We start from the raw sequence: 8415 nt of genomic DNA on the forward strand, positions 1-8415 counted from the left end.
TACGTCGGCGACTGTTGCTGAAGCTGCTCAGGGAAACACAGACCATTAGCGCTGGGCAGCGAGACGTGGACGCTGTCAGAGCAGAACCACTCGAGGGCGTGATGGTGGCCCGGAGAACTTTAATTAGTGTAATGAATATTTGTCAATTAGATTCATTTATAGGCGCTCATCCTATTAGCCCCCGCGGAGGAGGAGTTGATGTCGGCGGCTCATTTCTGCATTGTGTCTCTAATCGGATGAGTCGATATTTATAATCATAAATGAGCCGCGAAGTTGACGTTCATGTGATTATTCAGGTTGTTGACAGACGTAACAAGACATCAGGCGGCGCTCTATTACCACCAAAATGAACGAGAATTTAATTTAGCTGTTTGAGCTATTTCTGTGTTTGCTTACTTGTTATGCTAACCAGCGCTCGTTTGCTAGTTCTGGGATTTGTTTTACTAAGATTTCAGGTTAGAATATAAGATTTGCTGGAAGTCAAGCAAATAAATTGTGGCAATTTTTATATTGATTCAACAAAATTATTTAATATTATAACAACAATAAAGTGATTGTACCATGACATAAGCTAACAACCAGAGAGCCTGCTAGCATCAGCTAATAAACAAGTGTTATGTAGCATCAGCTAATAAACAAATAACGTGATAGCTAACATTAGCTAATAAAAAACAATGAAGTAGCAAGCATTGGCTTATAAAAAAGAATGGAGGAGTTCACATTATCTAATAAAAATCAATGATGTAGCTAGCATTAGCTGATAAAAAAACAATGAAGTAGCTAGCATTAGCTAATATTAAACAATGAAGTAGCTAGTATAAGGTAATAAAAAACCATGAAGTAGCTAACATTATCTAATAATAAACAAAGAAGTAGCTAGAATTAGCTAATAAAAAACAATGAATTAGCTAGCATTAGCTAATAAAAAACAATAAAGTAGCTAGAATTAGCGGATAGAAAACAATGAATTAGCTATGATTAGCTAATAAAAACAAAGAAGAAGCTAGCATTAGCTAATAAAAAACAATGAAGTAGCTAACATTAGCTAATAAAAAACAAAGAAGTAGCTAACATTAGCTAATAAAAAACAATGAAGTAGCTGACATTAGCTAATAAAAAACAATAAAGTAGCTAGCATTGGCTATTAAAAAACAAAGAATTAGCTAGCATAAGCTAATAGAAAACAAAGAAGTAGCTTGCATTAGCTAATAGAAAACAACGAAGTAGCTAGCATTAGCTAATAAAAACAAGAAGGTGGCTAGCATTAGCTAATAAAAAACAAATAAGTAGCTAGAATTAGCGAATAAAAAAAATGAATTAGCTAGCATTAGCTAATAAAAAAGAAGATGCTAGCATTAGTTAATAAAAACAAAGAAGTAGCTAGCATTAGCTAAAAAAAACAATGAAGTAGCTAGCATTAGCTTATAAAAACAAAGAAGTAGCTAGAATTAGCGAATAAAAAACAATGCATTAGCTAGCATTAGCTAATAAAAACAAAGAATAGCAAGCATTAGGTAAATATCCATACAAACAAACACATAGCTAGCGTGAACATTCGTACCTTCATATTTCCGGATGTAACTTCACACACGAAGCCTGAGAATTCTTCTCATCTTTGTCGCGGCACTTGACTGTGATCTTGAGAAAAATCTATTCAAAACGACAAACATCGGAGGCATTAGAAGAATAATTTCTTCTGTCAAACCTGGTGGATATAAGGTCAGTAATACACGTCTGTAGGTTTCTTGAAGTCAGTGTTTTGTTCCGAGGTGTTGGAACAAAGATGGTGGAACATACTTTTCCTGAGGTTGAGAAGTGTCGACAATCATGGAGGCCATTATGAGCTTTCAGGAGCTCCAGTGTTCCTCACCTCTGACACACAAGAGAGGTGAAAATCACTGTTATTATCTTACATCACCACCATTGTTGTGTTTATTTCACACACTCACACTCGCTCAGGGAGCTTTTGAAATAACACATTGCAGGATACAATCACACACACACACACACACACAGATCGCATGAACACACTTCAAAATAATAAGCTCACACACTCAGACACACTAACACAGAGAAACAATTAGTTCACATGTCATTTGACCACACAAGTACACTCAGAGATAAACACACTCATACCAACACTGACACACAAGTACTGTACATTTTCAAAATGATACTTGCACACACACAAAAACACACACTCACATACACACGCATTGACACAGACTCCCACACAAAATGTAAAAACACACTAACACAAACAGACTCACATAGACACACATAAAAAGCCACAACTACATGGACCCAGACAGGATGACAAAAACACAATTACACATACATAGACACACACTCACCTTAAAAATGATACAAAGACACTGTCGCACTGGCACAGACACAAACTCACACTAAAACTGACACATACACAAAGACAGATTCATAACGACAGAGACACTTACACACTAAACTGACACAGACTCACACAGACTCACACTGACATACGAACACAGACTCACACTCACACTCAAACAGACTCACACTGACATACTAACACAGACTCACACTCACACAGACACACATAGACAGACTCACACTCACACAGACTCACACAGACTCACAAAGACACACACTCACACAGACACACACACTCACACAGACATAATAACACAGACTCACACTGACATACGAACACAGACTCACACTGACACTCAAACAGACTCACACTGACATACTAACACATACTCACACTCACACAGACACACATAGACAGTCTCACACTCACACAGACTCACACAGACTCACAAAGACACACACTCACACACAGACTCACACAGACTCACACACAGACACACACTTACACACAGACTCACACAGACACACACTCACACAGACTCACATTCACACACACTCACACAGACTCACACAGACTGACACTCACACAGACACACACAGACACACACAGACACACACAGACTCACACAGACACACACACTCACACAGACACACACAGACACACACAGACTCACACAGCCTCACACAGACACACAGACTCACACAGACACACACACTCACACAGAGATGTTCCTTCATGTACCAGTGACTCATGTGTGAAGAACAACAGGACCAGATCTTCAGGTAATGACTGTCACTGCAGGATGTTGGTCCTTGAACTCTCACAGTCTCATCATTTCCTTTCACATCTTCTCACGTCACACGTTACAGGCATGAAAATCTGCACAGACTATCTCCTGTGGCTGCAGGAAGAAAAGAAGGATCAGACTCGTCTTTCATGTTCTGTCGTTCATTCGTAGTGTGACGTGAGACTGTGATGGACCAGCACGACTTCTCAGATGAAAAGAAGAACCAGGATTACAAATGCTTCTGATGACCCTTCAGTCACGAGCAGGACGCCTCACTGACAGAGCCGACCAGACTGGTCCAGTATGCAAGACCTCCATCATCCATCATTCATCCATCCATCATCCATCAACAATCTGTCCATCCATCATCAATCTATCCATCCATCATCCATCATCAATCTATCCATCCATCTTCAATGTATCCATCATCCATTCATCATCAATCTATCCATCCATCTTCAATGTATCCATCATCAATCTATCCATCATTATCAATCTATCCATCATCAATCTATCCATCATCATCAATCTATCCAACCATCATCAATCCATCCATCATCAATCTATCCATCATCAATCTATCCATCATCATCAATCTATCCATCCATCATCAATCTATCCATCATCAATCTATCCATCATCAATCTATCCATCATCATCAATCTATCCATCCATCATCAATCCATCCATCATCAATCTATCCATCATCATCAATCTATCCATCATCATCAATCTATCCATCCATCATCAATCTATCCATCATCAATCTATCCATCATCAATCTATCCATCATCATCAATCTATCCATCCATCATCAATCCATCCATCATCAATCTATCCATCATCATCAATCTATCCAACCATCATCAATCCATCCATCATCAATCTATCCATCATCAATCTATCCATCATCATCAATCTATCCATCCATCATCAATCTATCCATCATCAATCTATCCATCATCAATCTATCCATCATCATCAATCTATCCATCCATCATCAATCCATCCATCATCAATCTATCCATCATCATCAATCTATCCATCCATCATCAATCTATCCATCATCAATCTATCCATCATCAATCTATCCATCATCAATCTATCCATCATCATCAATCTATCCATCCATCATCAATCCATCCATCATCAATCTATCCATCATCATCAATGTATCCATCCATCATCAATCTATCCATCCATCATCAATCTATCCATCCATCTTCAATCTATCCATCCATCTGTAGTGTATCCATCATCCATTCATCATCAATCTATTCATCCATCATCCATTATCAATCTATCCATCCATCTTCAATGTATCCATCATCCATCCATCATCAATCTATCCATCCATCCATCCATCATCAATCTATCCATCCATCATCAATGTATCCATATATCATCAATCTATCCATCCATCTTCAATGTATCCATCATCCATCCATCATCAATCTATCCATCCATCCATCCATCCATCATCAATCTATCCATCCATCCATCCATCATCAATCTATCCATCCATCATCAATGTATCCATATATCATTAATCTATCCATCCATATTCAATGTATCCATCATCCATCCATCATCAATCTATCTATCATCAATCTATCCATCATCATCAATGTATCCATACATCATCAATCTATCCATCATCATCAATGTATCCATACATCATCAATCTATCCATCCATCTTCAATGTATCCATCATCTATCCATCATCAATCTATCCATCCATCATCAATCTATCCATCATCAATCTATCCATCATCATCAATGTATCCATACATCATCAATATATCCATCCATCTTCAATGGATCATCCATCATCCATCATCAATCTATCCATCCATCCATCCATCCATCATCAATCTATCCATCCATCATCAATGTATCCATATATCATCAATCTATCCATCCATATTCAATGTATCCATCCATCATCAATCTATCCATCCATCATCAATCTATCCATCCATCATCAACCCATCCATCATCAATCCATCATCAATCTATCCATCCATCATCCATCATTAATGTATCATCAATTACAAATAAGATAGTAATTGGTATTTTATCTTCAAAGAATACAAACTTTTCTATCTAAATGTAAGAAATACATGAACACTTCTACATTTAAATATTACCAACTACTGCTCTTTGTTGACATTTTATTGTTTATTTTTATAGTCAAATTTGTTTTTACTTCACTAGTGATGTAACAAAGATTTTTTTTTAGTCAAGGAGACTTTGTGTAACAATGATTATTAGGAAGAACAACATCACAAACTTGAAAAAGTATATAACAAGATATATTATTGTCAAATATTATGTGTAACATTAAAGCAAATCCTGTGTTTGTTAGTCTGCGAGTGTCTGCAGCACCAGACGTATCTCAGAAGTCCTTGATTGCTTCTCTTGATGTGATAAATAAGCAGGTGAACGAGGAGACGACGAGGCTTGAAGTCGGTTCAATAATCCAATGACTTCTTCAGGCAAATGGAGATTTGATATTAAACTCAACTTTAATAAGCTTTTTGCTGATGCGGAAAATAAATTGGATTAAATATATTTATTTATTTATAAACACACTTTCCCCTTAGTCATTTAAAAGTGTGTATTGCAAATCGCTTTGAGATATTTTCAATTTATATGTATTTATGCATGTGAGCATTTATATTTCGCTTTTTATTACATAATTATAGAAATCCTAGCATTCCATAGTTCTGTTCTAATCCCTGGAAGTGTTGCCAATGTTTCTATCCTTAAAGTTGGAAGGTGTCATGTAGTGATGAGGAAATCTTTTGTGGATAAATCTTCACACTTTTCGCAATCATGCCTTAACCATGACGTAGTTTCACTTCAAAACAACTCGAGGACGTCCATCACGCTTATATAGAAGTATATCAGAGACATCAGAATATTGACTAGTGTTTAAGCATTCAATATTTGTTTTTGAAAGACTGAATTCAATAATTTCAATATTTAAACATACAATTTAGTAATTTAATTATACACAAAATAAATGTAAATATGTTACACATGGAGTTTAATTCCGACAATTTAATATATTTTTTCTAAATTCAACATTTTAAGTCTACCAATCATGACACTATTATAACAATTTCATATTGAATTTTAAAGGCTACAAATTAAAACAAATCCAATTAAGAAAGCTTATTTTTTAATAAGAAAAATTAAGTTGTTGTGAAGATATTTCAATTTTTAAATCTAAATCATTTAATATGAAAATGCTATAACAGTGCGATGATTTTTTTTAATTAAATCATTTGTAAAAAAAATAAACTAAAATAATTCAGTGTTTCAATCTAGAAATTATTGTGTGAAAAAACTATTCAAGTTTCTTAATTCAATTATTTAAAAAATAAATTAGACCTTTTAACAAACTCATTAATGAGTTAAATTATTCCCAAAAAAAACATTTATATGTTAAATCCAACCATTTGATATTCTGATGGTACACATCTCAATGTGTGTTGATTTGTGTTGAGATGATTTGTTCACTACATAGCAAGAGTTTTGGTGCCCCGTGTGAGGCCTGTGAATAGAGAAGGTCTGCTGGCTGTATACTGACACTGGCCTTTCGTCTCCGCCAAGATATTCTGACGTGATTGTACACAGAAACGTGTCCAGCCAGTGATGAGTGCTGCATGTGGTCGAGAGCTCCGTGTGGACGCCGCGATGGCGAGCAGAATAACAATGAAGCTGCATCCTGTACAGTGTCACCAGTGGTGTGGAGGTCATACAGGAGGTGACCATGATTCTCATGTGAAGGTGTGTTAAGATGCTCGAGTGAGATGAAGAAGCTCTTCACATTACATCGAAAATATTCTACCGTTTACATCACTTGGTCACTTGTGCATGTGTTGTTGTGTCGTTCGTGCGTCAGATTTGTGGAGTGCAGTGTCAAGATAAGATAAGAGTGGAGGACAAGATGATGGTAATACGTGTATAAGTAGAGACGAGGCTGATGTTGTGGTTTGTATGGACCAGTAGGATCTTTCTGTGGATCCTAGTTGTTACAGAAGGTTCAAACTCCTTTTTCCTCTTTCCTCAGTTACTTCATACATGTGCGTAGAGTAGAGTTTGTTTTCTTATATTGTCACTTTATTTAGTTGTGTTGTTGCTTTAGCAATGTTTTATAGCTTGATTTTTTTGTGATGCATGTATTGTCGCTTTATGTTGGCGTGTTGTATTTTTTGTTGTTGTGTTGCATATTTTGTTAGTTAATTATATTGTGTTGCATTTATTATTGTGTAATGTTAGTGTTGTTGCATTGTCAATTAATGTTGTGGGGTTGTCACTTAATATTGTTGTGTTGTAAATTAATGTTGTTGTGTTGGCACTTTTGCAAATGTGTTTTGTCTTAATGGTGTGGTTTGACTTTTGCAAATGTGTTATGTCTTGTTGTTGGTGTGTTCTCGCTCAGTGTTTTGTGACTTTATGTTATAGTGTTGTGACTAATTGTTGTTGTATTGTCAATTAATGTTGTGTTGGGATTTTGAAAATGTGTTTTGGCTTAATGCTTTTGTTTTATCACTTAATGTTGTTGTGCTGGAACTTTTGCAAATGTGTTATGTCTTGTTGGTGTGGTGTCACTTAATGTTGTTATGTTGTGACTTAATGTTGTTGTGTTGTCAATAATGATTGTGTTGGGACTTTTGCAAATGTGTTTTGACCTAATGTTGTGTTTTGACTTTTGTAAATGTGTTATGTCTTGTTGTTGGTGTTTTGTCACTTAATGTTGTTGTTGTTCTACAAATGTGTTGTGGCTCAATGTTGTTGTGTTGTCACCCAATGTTGTTTTGTGACTTTTGCAAATGTGTCGTGGTTATGTTGTTGTGTTGTGGATTTTGTATACATTTGCAGTGAACTTCCTCGGCCACTGACTGAAAAATAAACTTAATTTAAAGTGTGTTGTGTTAAAACCTCTTTAGCAATATCAGTGTTTATTGAACTTAAGTACATTAACATTACATCAACATTTGATGACACAATATATCATGTAGCTTTTATAATGCATTTAAGAACATGGTTTTATAGACACTGAACGGAAGTTAAAGCTGCTGAATAGAGACGTTTATAAAGTCAATCCTTCAGGAAGACTTTTATTAATTCATGTTCGGACCTTCACAGAGTCTCAGCTCTGGTGTCTCAGGGCAGCGAGAGTAACTAGACAAAGACAGCCGTGGTTATCAGCGTCTCTCCTCGCTGTGGCTTGAGTGATTCACATTCGGATCATTTAAACACTCC

Source organism: Callionymus lyra, chromosome 10 (assembly GCF_982586985.1).
Source record: "Callionymus lyra chromosome 10, fCalLyr1.hap1.1, whole genome shotgun sequence".
Lineage (NCBI taxonomy): Eukaryota > Metazoa > Chordata > Actinopteri > Syngnathiformes > Callionymidae > Callionymus > Callionymus lyra.